The sequence below is a fragment of the Hemitrygon akajei genome, unplaced genomic scaffold, assembly GCF_048418815.1.
Source record: "Hemitrygon akajei unplaced genomic scaffold, sHemAka1.3 Scf000063, whole genome shotgun sequence".
Lineage (NCBI taxonomy): Eukaryota > Metazoa > Chordata > Chondrichthyes > Myliobatiformes > Dasyatidae > Hemitrygon > Hemitrygon akajei.
The window spans coordinates 3424929-3439432 of NW_027331949.1; the positions used below are offsets into that span (position 1 = coordinate 3424929).

Genomic DNA, 14504 nt, shown 5'->3' on the forward strand with positions numbered 1-14504 from the left:
TTTAACCTCATTCCCCTTCCTGACTCTCACTTCCTGCATCCTGCACCTTTGTGTAACTCACTTCTCTTTATGTCATATCTATCTTGCACTCCAACTCCTGGATGATCCAGAATTCATCCATTTCGAGTTCCAACTCCTTAAAATGCAGGGTTACAAGCTGCAGCTGGATGTACATCTTGTTGGTGAGGGCATCAGGGACACTGGAGGTCTCCCCACCTTCACACCAATGTCCCCTCTAATGTGCAATGACCAGTGTGCACATAAATCTTGTACTGTACAATTTTTTTGCCCAGTGACAACAACATGTGCACACGGAATTTTATATAGAGAGGTATTCATTTCAACAGCTTGCAAATCACAATCAATATGAACTTTGATCTCCTCTGGGTTTCATCGAGTTCATCTGCACTCTCACACAACCTATGTAACAGACCTGTAGCAATAATGAAGGATTTTCTCACCAGTACTTTTGCACACCGTATACACTGGTATGCCAAAGTTTGCCTCCCCTGGTCAAAATTTCTGTTACTGTGAATAGTTAAGTGGGTAGTAGATGAACTGATCTCCAAAAGTCATAAAGTTAAATATGAAACATGCTTTTCAACATTTTAAGCAAGAATAGTGTATTATTTTGTTCTGTACAATTTTAGAGTGAAAAAAAATGAAAGGAACATCATGCAAAAGGAGATTTGAGCTCTCAGGTAACTTTTACCAAGGTCTCAGACCTAAATTAGCTTGTCAGGGCAATGCTTGTTCACAATCTTCGTTAGGAAAGGCAAGGTGATGCAAATTTCAAAGCTTTATAAATACTCTGACTGCTCAAACCTTGTCCCAACACCCAGCAGCCATGGGCTCCTCTAAGCAGCTGCCAAACACTCTGAAAACTAAAATAAATGATGCCCACAAAGCAGGAGAAGGCTATATGAAGATAGCAAAGTGTTTTCATGTAGCCATTTCCTCAGTTTGTAATGTAAATAAGAAATGGCAGTTAACAGGAACGGTGGAGGCCAAGTTGAGGTCTGAAAAACTAAGAAATCTTTCTGAGAGAACTGCTCATAGGATTGCTAGAAAGGTAAATCAAAACCCCAGTTTCACTGTAAAAGACCTTCAGGAAGATTTAGCAGACTCTGAAGTGGTGGTGCACTGTTCTACTGTGCAGCGACACCTGCACAAATATGACCTTCATGGAAGAGTCATCAGAAGAAAACCTTTCCTGTGTCCTCACCACAAATTTCAGCGTCAGTAGTTTGCAAAGGAACATCTAAACAAGCCTGATGCATTTTGGAAACGAGTCATGTGGACTGATGAAGATAAAATATAACTTTTTGGCCACAATGAGTAAAGGAATGCTTGGAGAAAAAAAGGTGCAGAATTTCATGAAAAAAACACCTCTCCAATTGTTAAACACGGAGGTGAAGCGATCATGCTTTGGGCTTGTGTTCCAGCCAGTGTCATGGGGAACATTTCCCTGGTAGAGGGATGAATGAATTCAATTATATACCAGAAAATTCTGGAAGCAAACATCACACCATGTAAAAAAGCTGAAGATGAAAACAGGTTGGCTTCTACAACAGGATAATGATCCTAAACACACCTCAAAATCCACAATAGACTATCTCAAGCTACGCAAGTTGAAGGTTTTGCCATGGCCCTCACAGTCCCCCGATCATCAAAAATCTGTGCATAGACCTCAAAAGAGCAGTGCATGCTATACGGCCCATGAATCTTACAGAACAAGAAACAAGGAAGAATGGGCGAAAATCACCCAAACTAGAAATGAAAGACTCTTAGCTGGCTACAGAAAGCATTTACAAGCTGTGATACTTGCCAAAGGGGTTGTTACTAAGTACTGACCATGCAGGGTGCCCAAATGTTTGCTTCGGGCCCTTTTCCTTTTCTGTAATTTTGAAACTGTAAATGTAAAAGATGGAAATAAAAAAAAATATTGCTTAAAATATTAAAGAATGTGTCATCTTTAACTTTATGCCATTTGGAAATCAGGTCATCATTTACTCCCTTAGCTATTCACAGTAACAGAAATTTTGTCCAGGGGTGCCCAAATATTTGCATGTCACTGTTCGTGATTTTCTTGCTAAATGATGCTACGAAAAGTCAGATTTCCAAATATCTCTCCACTTCTTCCAACTTGCAAATTCTCCAGCAACTTTTGCATCACCACAGTACACACAGGTAACACCCGTTTCTGTTTTGTACATAAATATTTCCCCTGAACCCTCCCCCAAGTGACGGCAATTGGCAACTGATGGCAATGCCAATTACTATGAAGGGAAGGGCAGTAGTCTGTCTCATTGGAGTCTGGCACACGTGTGATGTGAAAGCTACTTGTTGCCCAGGGCAAAAGTGTTTGATACCATTAACTACCCAGAGAGAATGGATCACAACATGTTCTCATGGGTAGGAAAGTCCAGAACAAGAGCAGGCAGAACAAGCAACACACACAAAATGATGGAGGAATTCAGCAGGCCAGGCAGTATCTATTGAAAAGAGTACTAATGCTGAGTTCCTCTGGCATTTTGTGTGTGCTGCTTGGATATCCAGCATCTGCAGATTTTCTCTTTTTTATGATTGGAAATAGAACAAACGTAATTTTCATAACTGCTGATGTAAAAGATTTCTTTCCCTTTCTCCGAGTTCCTAATCCTTGCATTTAGACAGCTAGAGCTCAGCTCTGTCTGTGAGATCTATCTGCTCCCATTCCCTGATTAGCCGGAAGCTTCACAACGCCGGTGCAGGGATCGTGGGGCTGAGAGAGGAAAAAGACCTGGCCTGTCCCGCGTTTGTGGGTCCCGGTGTCCAAAGTTTACAGCAATTGTCACTCAATTAAAGTCGAAAAAGCCCACCCAGCACCCCTTCTTACCTCTCCGACCCTTCCGAGGCCTTTTGTTTACTGCGCGCATGCGTAATATTCGGAGACAACAGCAACCCTGACGCCTGCGCATTTGATCTATGCTTCAAGCGACAGCGAAAGTTTAAACGCAGGGCTTTATGGGTAATCATGCTGCCATTAAAAGTTTCTGCAAGCACCAGTTACATGTCCATACCTCAGTTTTATTTTGTGTGTAGAAAACTCAGCAGCTTTTTTTTAATGCAAAGCGGCTCCCATAAACAATTCCCTCAATATCAACAGGCATTTCGTGTATCTAATGCCAAAGTACAATCCGCTTACAAATGCAGATATGAAACACAAGAGATTCTCCAGTTGCTGGGGGAAAAAAAGGGACGCAAACACGCAGAATGCTGAAGGAGTTCTGCAGTTCTGTGCCTAGAGGAGGACACAGTCTAGGTATGCTGAACGGAATCGGCTTAAATGCTGTCCATTTATTCCTCTCCACATTTGCTGCCTGATCTGCTGATTACCTGCAATATTTTGTAGACATTAACCTTTTTTTTTCAATTAACCAGTTTCCAAATGCTTTTCATCTTTCATTCATAGCCACATCCTGCTGGTCTGGGTCCCCTTCCTCCTCCTGCTAGTAACCTCCAGACCCCATCTCTTTCTGGATCCCCAAAGCCCAGATTCGTGCAGGCAACTCTTTGGATACAGACTCTGCTCCATCGAAGATTCAGTCGCTCGTCTGCTGTCAGACTTTAGAGGTGCATTGCTACAACCCAGCTGTCTGAGGCACAATCCTTTGAAATGAGTGAAAATTACCCAAAACGTTGAAAAGTGCCGAGAAGAAGGAACTTAACAACCTTAGTCCAGAGCCCTGAAGAACGTAGAAACCACAGTGTGTTCATCGTCTTATTCAGTCTGGAGAAAAGCATGCAGGAAATTCATGCAGGATGATGAAATGGATTGGTCGTGTGGATAGCCAGAGGCTTTTTCCCAGGGCTGAAACAGCTAACACGAGGGCATAGGTTTAAGCTGCTTGGAAGAAGGTAGAGAGCAGATGTCAGAGCTAAGTTTTTTAAACAAAGAGTGGTGTGTGTGTGTGTGTGTGTGTGTGTGTGTGTGTGTGTGTGTGTGTGTGTGTGTGTGTGTGTGTGTGTGTGTGTGTGTGTGTGTGTGTGTGTGTGTGTGTGTGTGTGTGTGTGTGTGTGTGCCAGCAGTGGTAGTGGCGGATACAATTGGGACTTTTAAGCGACTCTTAGATAGGTACATGGAGATTAGGAAAATAGAGGGCTATGCAGTAGGGTGATTCTAGGCAGTTTCTAGAGTAAGTTACATGGTCGGCAAAACATTGTGGGCCAAAGGGTCCGTAATGTGCTGTCGTTTTCTATGATTCAATGAAATTTAAGGGAAATCTCCCATCCCACGGTGTGGTGACTAGTTGCAACCTGTCATCTCAAGGAGAGTGAAATAGAAACGGCAGGAATAGATTTTGATATACTGATATGGAACAGAAACATGGGCAGGGACCAGATGGGCCGAGTGGTCTCTCTAGTGTACAGTGTGAGTGTGGTAGAGACAGTAAGTACCGGAGACAGGGGATTTGATAGAACTGATTTATCTTTCACAGATCCGCAAAATTTATCATCAGTCCAATTTAAGGCTAACATCAGCAGAACGAACTCCTCCAATGCTCAGTGACCGGGGTTCAGTCCTGGGTGCGATGAGCAGCCGCAGGAACTGCAGATTCTGACAGTACTAGACCCTCATGAATCTACAGCTACATTCAGTCACCATGTTGGTTAAACATTTAACACAGAGCCATACATATGAGAATTTAGCACTTTTTTGTTTTTCTGAGCTTCTCATAAAAGTGTACAGTTTGGTTAAGCTTTGCTCCAGAATTTTCACAGAATTAAAAGAGTGCGAGATGGCCTGTTTCCGTGCTGTGATTGTTATATTACATCTTTAATTTTTAGTTTTCCGCTACTTATATAATTTAACTATTTAATATGTATATTATTATTTTAAATCACAATTGTTAAAATCTATTGTTACGAATTGTTACTGCTGCCGCAGAGACAATGAATTTCATGACATATGCCGGTGCTATTAAACCTGATTCTGTTATTGATATGGGAGACCCACCACTGGTCACCTGATCCCAGTTACCGCAGATCGTAATGCGAGAGTGAAGCCTTTTCCATTTAACTGCATTCCTGGGAAATGACAATAGTTCAGTTAAGTTTCCTTATGAGGTTTCAAGCCGAAGCTCTGTCTGTCTAATATTTCCACACAATTAAAATGGGGAATTTGTTTATTTTTATCACGTACTGAGCTACAGCCAAAATCTTGCCTGACGTACCATCCACACATGTCAATACACTGCAACAGTACATTGAGCTGATATACGACAACACAATATCTGTAACAATGCTACGTAACTGTAGCAATTATGGCTGCAGAGAAAATGCAGAGCCGATAGACATATGGTGCAGGGGTCAGGTCGAGTTACATTGTGAGGTTAAGTCCATTTTATCGGACTGGAGATCATTCATTTGGCTTATAAATGCAGACAGGATACCGTCCTTGAGCCTGGTGGTATGCACTTTAAGGCTTTTGTATCTCTTGCTCGATGGGGGCTGGATTTGCAGCAAGAATATCCAGGTTGTGAGGATCTTTGAGTACATGGCCTGCTTTTCCGAGGCAGGGGAAGTGTAGGAAGAGTCCATGGAGGAGAGGCTTATTTCTCTGATGTTCTCTGCTCTCCAAAGCTCTCTGCAGTTCCTTGCAGTCATGGGCAGGGCAGTAGCCATACGAAGGTGTGAAGTATCGACAAGAAGTTCAGAGACCTCGGCCTTCACCCAGCCTTGTGTAGCTGAATCCTGGACTTCCTGTCAGATCACCGGCAGGTGGTAAGATTGGGCTCCCTCACCTCTGTCTCTCTGACCCTCAGCACACATACCCCTCAGAGTTTTCTCCTTGGCCCCCTCCTTTACTCTCTGTATACCCATGACTTGTGTCACCACCCACAGCTCCAATCTGCTAATTAAATTTGCTGACACACTGACTGGCCTAATCTCAAATAATAACGAGACAGCCTACAGAGAAGAAGTCATCACCCCGACACAGTGGTGTCAAGAAAACAATCTTTCCCTCATTGTGACAAAAACAAAGGAGCTGGTTGTGGATTACAGGAGGAATGGAGACAGGGACCAAATTCAACATTTCTATGTCTGTTATTGACACAAAATGACATTTTAATATTGATCAGGGCACAATGTATTTTATATATTGTTAATGACATAAAACATATTTATAGATTGTTACTGACAGAGAATCGTATAATTTATGTTCCGTGTGTTATCAGAATGTACTTGTCTGTGATGCTGCTACAAGTCAGTGTTTCTCTGTACCTGTACCTTCCCGTACTTGTGCACTTAGCAATAAATTCAACAGGACCTGAGAAATCTGGATAGACAGGGTCTGATTAGGAATAGTCAGCATGGATTTGTGCGTGGAAGGTCATGTTTGACAAATCTTATTGATTTTTTGAAGAGGATACGAGGAAAGTTGACGAGGATAAAGCAGTGGATGTTGTCTATATGGACTTTAGTAAGGCCTTTGACAAGGTTCCGCACGGAAGGTTAGTTAGTAAGGTTCAATCGTTAGGTGTTAATATTGAAGTATTAAAATTTATTCCACAGTGGCTGGATGGGTGGTGCCAGAGAGTAGTGGTGATAACTGTTTGTCAGGTTGGAGGCTCGTGACTAGTGGTGTGCCTCAGGGATCTGTACTAGGTCCAATGTTGTTTGTCATATACATTAATGATCTGGATGGTGGGGTGGTAAATTGGATTAGAAAGTATGCAGATGATACTAAGGTAGGTGGCGTTGTAGATAATGAAGTAGGTTTTCAAAGTTTGCAGAAAGATTTAGGCCAGTTAGAAGAATGAGCTAAGCGATGGCAGATGGGGTTTAATGCTGATAAGTGTGAGGTGCTACATTTTGGTAGGAATAATCCAAATAGGACACACATTGTAAATGGTAGGGCATTGAAGAATGCAGTAGAACAGAATGACCTAGGAAAAATGGTGCATAGTTCCCTGAAGGTGGAATCTCATGTGGATAGGGTGGTGAAGAAAACTTTTGGTAAGTTGGCCTTAATAAATCAGAGCATTGAGTATAGGAGTTGGGATGTAATGTTAAAATTGTACAAGGCATTGGTAAGGCCGAATTTGGAGTATTGTGTACAGTTCTGGTCACTGAATTATAGGAACGATGTCAACAAAGTAGAGAGAGTACAGAGAAGATTTACTAGAATGTTACCTGGGTTTCAGCACCTAAGTTACAGGGAAAGGTTGAACAAGTTAGGTCTTTATTCTTTGGAGCGTAGAAGGTTGAGGGGGGACTTGATAGAGGTATTTAAAATTATGAGGGGGATAGATAGAGTTGACGTGGATAGGCTTTTTCCATTGAGAGTAGCGGAGATTCAAACAAGAGGACATGAGTTGAGACTTAAGGAGCAAAAGTTTAAGTGTAACATGAGGCCAGTAGAAGTGGTAGAGGCAGGTTCGGTATTGTCATTTAAAGCAAAATTGGATCGGTATATGGACAATGGAGGGTTATGGGCTGAGTGCGGGTCAGCGGGATTAGGCGAGTGTAAGCGTTCGGCACGGACTAGAAGGGCTGAGATGGCCTGTTTCCGTGCTGTAATTGTTATATGGTTATATCTCAGTGAGATTTGATTAGTGATGATCAACTTTGCAGCTCGGTAGGTCGACTGTAAAGAGGCAGTACACTGTTACATGCAAAACCCTGCACAGTGTTGATGATCAGAGGGATCTTAGACTTCAAGTTCGTCACTCCCTGAAAGAGACTGCATAGATTGATTGGGAGGTTAAGAAGGTAAATGGCGTGATTGCCTTTATTAGTTGAAGCATTGAGTTCAAAAGTCGGGAAGTTGTGTTGTTGCTTTATAAAAGTAGTTAGACCACATCTGGAGTGTTTGATATAGTTCTGGTCGCCCTCATTCTTGGAAGGATGTCGGGGCTTTGGAGAGGGCGCAGAAGAGTTTTACGAGGATATTGCTTGGATTAGAGGGCATGAGCTTTAACGAGAGGTTGGACAAACTTGTGTTGTTTTCTCCAGAGCGGCACAGGCTGGGGTGAGACTGGATGGACGTTTATAAGATTACTAGAGGGATAGATATAGTAGACAGCCGATATATTTTTCCAGGAGGTTTCTCCTTCATACAGATGTTTCAAGGTGAGAGGAGATGTGAGGGGCAAGTTTGTTTCTTTCCACAGAGTGGTGGGTAGCTGGACTCCCTGTCTGGGGTGATGGTAGACCCCACCAGACACGTGGTCCCGTTTGCCCCTCCCATTTAACCGCGGATGGGCAGCATCTTATTGAACAGAATATACAACAGTGGGAAAGTACCAGAAGATTTTTCAAAGGCAGTATTCATTGCACTGCCGAAGAAACCAGGTGCAACAGAATGTGGACAACACAGAAAAATTAGTTTAATAAGCCACCACACAAAATTTCTACTTAGAATCATCATGCTCAGAATAAGAAACAAATTTAAACCAGAGATCAGTGAAGAACAGTTCGGCTTTGTCGAAGACAAGGGAACATCTAACGCAACTTACATTCTCAGGAATATTATTGAAATATTATTAAGTTCAATAAGACCTATGCTTCTGTTTCATTGACTACACAAAAGCCAAGTAAAAGACTCAGTGAAACACCAAGTAATAATGAAAATGCTTGAAGACATTAATATAGAAGGAAAAGATCTAAGAATAATCAGGAATCTCTACTGGCAACGAAGTGCAGCCATACGGATAGACAACGAGATTAGTGAATATCAGCCAATAGAGCGAGGAGTCAGACAGGGTTGTGTTCTATCACCAGACCTGCTCTCCCTGTATAGTGAAAACATCATGAGAACCATACAAGTGCTACCTGGAATAAGTATAGGAGGATTCAATATCAACAACCTCCGCTATGTGAATGATAGCAAACAGTGAAGGAAATTTACAACACAGACAGCGAAAGGCTTGGGCTAAACTTAAACAAAAAGAAAACGGAAGTAATGGTAATGTCAGAGAAACCTGAGATCCAACTGTAGGATCGTCTGAGAAATTAAATCCTGAAACAAGTCCACAACTTCAGGTACCTTGGATCATGGGTAACATCTGATGTAAATGCGAAACAGACATAAAAGCAAGAATAGCAGTGGCAAGAACAGCGTTTACAGAAACGAGAAACCTCCTAACGAACAAGAAAATAGTAAATGACATCGGCCTCAGGACACTCAGCTACTATATTCTTCCTAAATTGATTCCTATCAGAAAACAGCAATCAAAATTCTTTGGACACATCATGCGAAGAGACATTAGAACATTGACTTACAACTGGAAAACTGGAAAGAAACAGAAGCAGAGACAGACAGAGAAGGAAAATGATAGATGGATTAACATCCGGGTTAGAAACAGGGGAGGCAACAACGACAATTCGGAAGGTCAGGGACCGTGATGGATGGAGAGACATGACCACCCACGCCGAACGGTAAGGCACCTGAACTGGGCAGCGTCTGCACGTCTGATTCCGAGGTCGCGCCCCCCGGATGACGCGACAATCACTTCGCGCATGCTCACATTCTCCGCGTGGGCGGTGTTTTCCTATCCGTTCTGTGCTGCACCGGTTCGTCTGCGGGATCGGGAAAGGGTCCCGGCTTCCTGTGTCGAGATTACGGTCTGCGGGCCGAAGATATCACTTTCCCATCGGTGAGTATTGAGATCGATCCTGAGCGGGGAGATCTGATGTTGGCCGTGAGCTCCGAACTGAGGAAATGTCTGAGCCCACGATGGTGACGAGCAGAGGGATTCACCACATTGAGGACAAACACCGGCAGACTGTTGACCTACAAGTGGGGCCAATGGTCCGGGTAAAGTGATATGAGTGGTGTTGTGGGCCTGGGTCTTATTGAATGACAGGATGTGCTAGAGGGGCCGAGTAGCCTGCTCCTGTTCCTGGTCTCTGTGTGTTTAAATACAAGGAGCAAACAGACCCTTCTTGGGCATGCAGGATGTCCCGGTGGGTGTTGTAGGAACTGGTGCTTGGAACCCAGTTGTTCCCTAACTGAGGGACCAAATCAACATTCCCAAGTCTGTTATTAACAAAAATAGTGTGTGTGTGTGTATATATATATCCTGAAAGTGACAGCAACTGTATCTTAGATCCCGAGAGCTTCGGGAGTTTGGAAAAATTAAATAAGGGTCTCTGTGCGTTTTTGTTTCCCGGGGTTTGTTTCCACGCCCTGATATCGATGGAGTGAAGAGAGAGTTCAGAGCCGACACAGCGCGGTCCGATGCAGGACAGACGGGGTAGGTTACAGGCGACACTCCGCTCCGGAACAATCAGCACCGGAACATTTAGAATAATGCTGCAGTTATTTAGCGCAGGTCAGGGAGAATATTAAATAAAACGAACATAGAAACTTTCTGATCCGATCCCCTGACAGAGTGTGAAGGAGCCGCGGCGAAGGGTAGTTGCGGAATTTAAAATAAGCGAGCCGAGCCGGGCCCGTTTGGGCGGAAGCCGAGGAGGAGATCAATGCCTGCGAACGGGGGAAGTAAATCTGCAACGAGCATTGGAAACTGTCCATGGACAAAGTCGGAGTCAGCAGGGCTGAGCGATACCGGACAGTATGAACATATGTGACGGGATCGCGGGAATCGCTGTCACTGAGAAAGTTGCCGAGGCTCTCCCGGCTTTGCATATCAGTCAGAAACCTGATGGACGGAGATTTACATTGATTTTCCAAAGCGTTCCCGGCCTCCTTCCCGATTCCTGCTCTCCGTGCAGTGCCCCGGACCGTAGCGTTTCTCCCGGCGTGGGCACCTTTGAGGCGCCGGCGATACCCGCCTTCCGCGTTTTAAACCTCCGGGGATGAGCTGCTCTCCATTTCCAGCATCTCCCTGCCCTGAGATCCACGGAGCGGACAGACGGTAACTCACTCTCTCTTTCTGTTGTTCCCCGGTGAATTTAGTGGCGATGGTGATCCTGTGGCCACGGCAGCGGCGGACCTACTAACCGTCGTGTTTGTGGTGATATTGTGGCGGGTCAGTCATTATTACTTCCCCGGAACTTTCCTGGACATCACGCACGTGTGCAGTGTGATCTCTGCCCTGGGAGAAGCAGACGCAGACTGTTCTATCTGGTTCAACGTTCAACGTTCTGACTGTCAGACACATTTTCGTGACTAGTCGCGTCCGTAAGGGGCTGAGGGGTCAGAGTAAGGTGGAGAACCGCAGTGACCCGGAGATGGAGAGCAGGAGGAGGTCTGTGATCTTACTTCTTACCATCTCCGGAAGCTTCATCATCCTGTGGTCGGTGAGTGTTGCCGAATTACTTTATTACATTACTGCCGGACTAGGTCAAAATAATGACAATGATTCTGAATACATTTTCCAACACACCGGAGACATGCTGATGCTATTAACTTGTTGCACAAACGCGTTTATTTATGAGGTAACACAGTCCAAGTTCAGAGAGCAGATCATCCGCGCAGCGAAATATCCTGATCAATGTTTCCATGTTTGATGAACCGTGCACATGCCATTATCAATGCCTCGTTGTCTCGCACAGTTGGCTCCCAAATTCTGCTTTATTTTGTAGCTCTGTGCACAGTGATACTCAATGTCTTTACTCGTTTCATCAAGATGACGAGGTACAGAGTTCTTACTCAGATGAGTCGATTATAAAATACCAGTATCCATTTTGAGAATAGTGGTGAGCACCTGATAGGTCAGGCGTTATTAATGTTTCACTAATTGGATGAGATTTTACACACTTTTGCTATCATTATGTAAATGTTATAAGAAGCAATGAGACCACGATCTAAGTCATTTGTAGCTTTCCTTGCAAAGGACTCGAGTGTGCAACGCATTTCAATTTCTTCTTTCATCTTCTGGAACTGAGTAAACCCATAAGTAGCATTTTCAGTGTGTCTTTTATGGAAGTGTTCCTGCAATCTTGATGGTTTCTTTGTTTCATTGGACAGTACAGTATTACGAAAAAGACACATGTGGTGTCGCTGATCTGACGGAAAGGGGATAAAACAATACTACAGGGTGGACGGGGATACTATAGGGTCTTTCAAGAGGCTCCTGCACGGGTGCATGGAGCTTACAAAAAGGGAGGGATATGAGTAACCCTATGTAATTTCTAAGGTAAGTTCAGGTTCGGCACAGCTTTGTGGGCCGAAGGGCTTTGTGCTGCAGTCTTTCTATGTTTCTATGTATATAACATTCTACAGACGCACTTTTTATAGTTTCCGTTTCTTAGCAGGATTAGAATTAATGCTTCGCATCATCTAGACATGGAGATCGTGCAGTGGGTACTTATCCATCATTAACAGGGCTATATTTTTAATTTGCAGTTCCCGTGCCGCGAGTCAGCGGGAGCTGTTGATCGCACTGGTCGCTAATTTATGCATCCGTAATAATATCTGTTAGGTTAGTAAGCTGGGGAGATATTGCTGAGCTTTAGACGGTTGTGACGGCGTGTGCTCACCGCCTGCAGTGCTGTGGTTCTTCCTGTGTTTCGAGTGATCCGTGATTTTTTGGAAGTGCCTGCTCTAAACAGTCGGCAAGGTCTGCTGACTCAAATTATTTTGTCGATTACCACCCCACCAAGAATCTTGAATGCCCCCGACGACTGTTATTTGACTCTAAAGCCCTCTAGAGACACAGAGAAGAAGAGGGCACGACTTCAGCATTGCAGGCCGTCCTTTTCGAACTGAGCTGCGGAAAAATTACTTTAGTCAGAGGGTGGTAAATCTCTGGAATTTGTTGCCACGAGCGGCTGTGGAGGCCAATCCTTCGGGTATATTTAAGGTAGAGAGTGATAGACTCTTGATTAACCAGGACATCAAAGGGTATGGGCTGAAAGCAGGGGCCTGGGGATTACTGGAAGCATTGGATCAGCCCATGATTGAATAGCGGAGCAGACGCGATGGGACGAATGGCTTACATCTGCTCCTATATCATATGGTCGTATAGTAATCGGTCCCCGTTGGGAATCACCGTTCTATGGTGATAATTTCTTCGTATTTGTGGGTGGAGATTTAATTTCAGTTCAGTGGTGTGTACTTCTTACCTGAATAGCACATGCTTGCATCAAGCGTTGAATCATGTTTCGTTGATGAAAATATATGCTTCGAAGATTTACTGAGAGTGGGACAGAGAGAATAGAACTCCCCAACACCCTGAGTGTGTACAGCTTTCTCGACATCTTCATGCCATCTCCCTCGCTAGTACGCTCACCTTCTGTCTCCCTCTTCATCCCTACCCGTCACCATGCACTCACTCCTCAGCACACCCTCCTCTCTGTCTCTGTCCTCCATCTTCTCTACTCTCCTCCTCTCCCTCACCCTAAAACACCCTCTTCCTCTTTCTCACCTCCCACTCTTACCCCTCACACAAACTTTCTCTCACACTCCCTTTCTGTCGCCAAACCACCTCCCCGCCCCATCACTGACCGACACTGAATCTGTCCCGGTGTTTATTCTAAGATAGCACTGCGTCCTTTTCAATGTGCGATGGTGATACAGATACAATTGTGTACAAGATAATTTGTTCTGGTGTTCTGTTTGGAGAATGGAACTGACAGGCATTCAGAGTTTCATGCAGAGGGGAGAGAGAGCTGAAAGGCAGAGGACGAGACGGAGAGGGAGAGGGGAGGGTGTAGAAGAGGACAGCGAGACCACAGAGAGACAAACTGAGGGTGGTAGAAAGAGAGAGAGAGACTGGGGGAGAGAGAAACAAGAGGAAGAGAGCGACTAGGGAGAGTCAGCGGGACAGACTGAGGAAAGATGGGAGGAGAGAGGCGGAGGCGAGAAACAGGGAGGGGACAGAGGTGGAGTCGACAGGGAGAGGAAAGAGGTTAGCGGGAAATGAGATGGAGGTCACTGTGAAATAAACGAGGAGCGAAGACAGGGCAAAAAGAGGCGTGGGGAGAGAGTGACGGAGGAGAGTGGGGAGGATATAGTACAGTGAGAAAGATGGGGGAGTTAAACTGGTATAGAAACCAGGCAGACAGACGGGAGAGATAAATGAGGGAAAGAGGTTTGATATCTCTCTTCATGAGAGAAGCACGGCAGGAATCGGTAAGGGCCATTTCATTGTAACTGGAGATGGATGGAAATCTCAGGAATTCTACATCATCCATAAAATTTTCTTTGAGATCAATGATGTGTCTATCTATCTATCTAGCTGAGTGTACAATCTTTGGGGTTCATTGCTCCGGAGAGTGTTAAGGCCGGCAGGCTGGGCATATTTGAGGTAGATAAAAATAATAATTTAAGGTAGCAGGTGGAATGGGCACAGAAGAATAGATCAGCCACAATCATAAGACACAGCAGGAAAATTCCTCCTCATTTCTGTTCTAAATTAAGGTCTCTCTATTCTAAAGGTGGTCCCCCTGATCCTGGATCTTCACTGTAGGAAACACCCTCTCGACATCCACTCTATCTGTGTCATCTGGTCCTGAACTCCCCCACCATAGGAAACATCCTCTCCACATCCACTCTGGTGCTAGACTCCCCCTCTCTAGAAACCAGCCTCTGCACATTCAATTTATCT

General features: G+C 44.4%; 1 protein-coding gene and 1 long non-coding RNA gene across 2 annotated transcripts in view; both read right to left on the reverse strand.

The window, feature by feature from the left end:
• Positions 1–2931, reverse strand: part of LOC140721881 (uncharacterized) — a 45544-nt gene extending 42613 nt beyond the window's left edge. Inside the window, exon 1 of the mRNA XM_073036706.1 lies at positions 2879–2931. The gene's annotated coding sequence lies outside the window, so the exon portion shown is untranslated. The remainder of the gene's footprint in view (positions 1–2878) is intronic.
• A 2711-nt stretch (positions 2932–5642) lies between these two features.
• Positions 5643–14504, reverse strand: part of LOC140721867 (uncharacterized) — a 35155-nt gene continuing 26293 nt past the window's right edge. Inside the window, exon 3 of the long non-coding RNA XR_012097489.1 lies at positions 5643–5745. This is a non-coding gene — a long non-coding RNA (uncharacterized lncRNA). The remainder of the gene's footprint in view (positions 5746–14504) is intronic.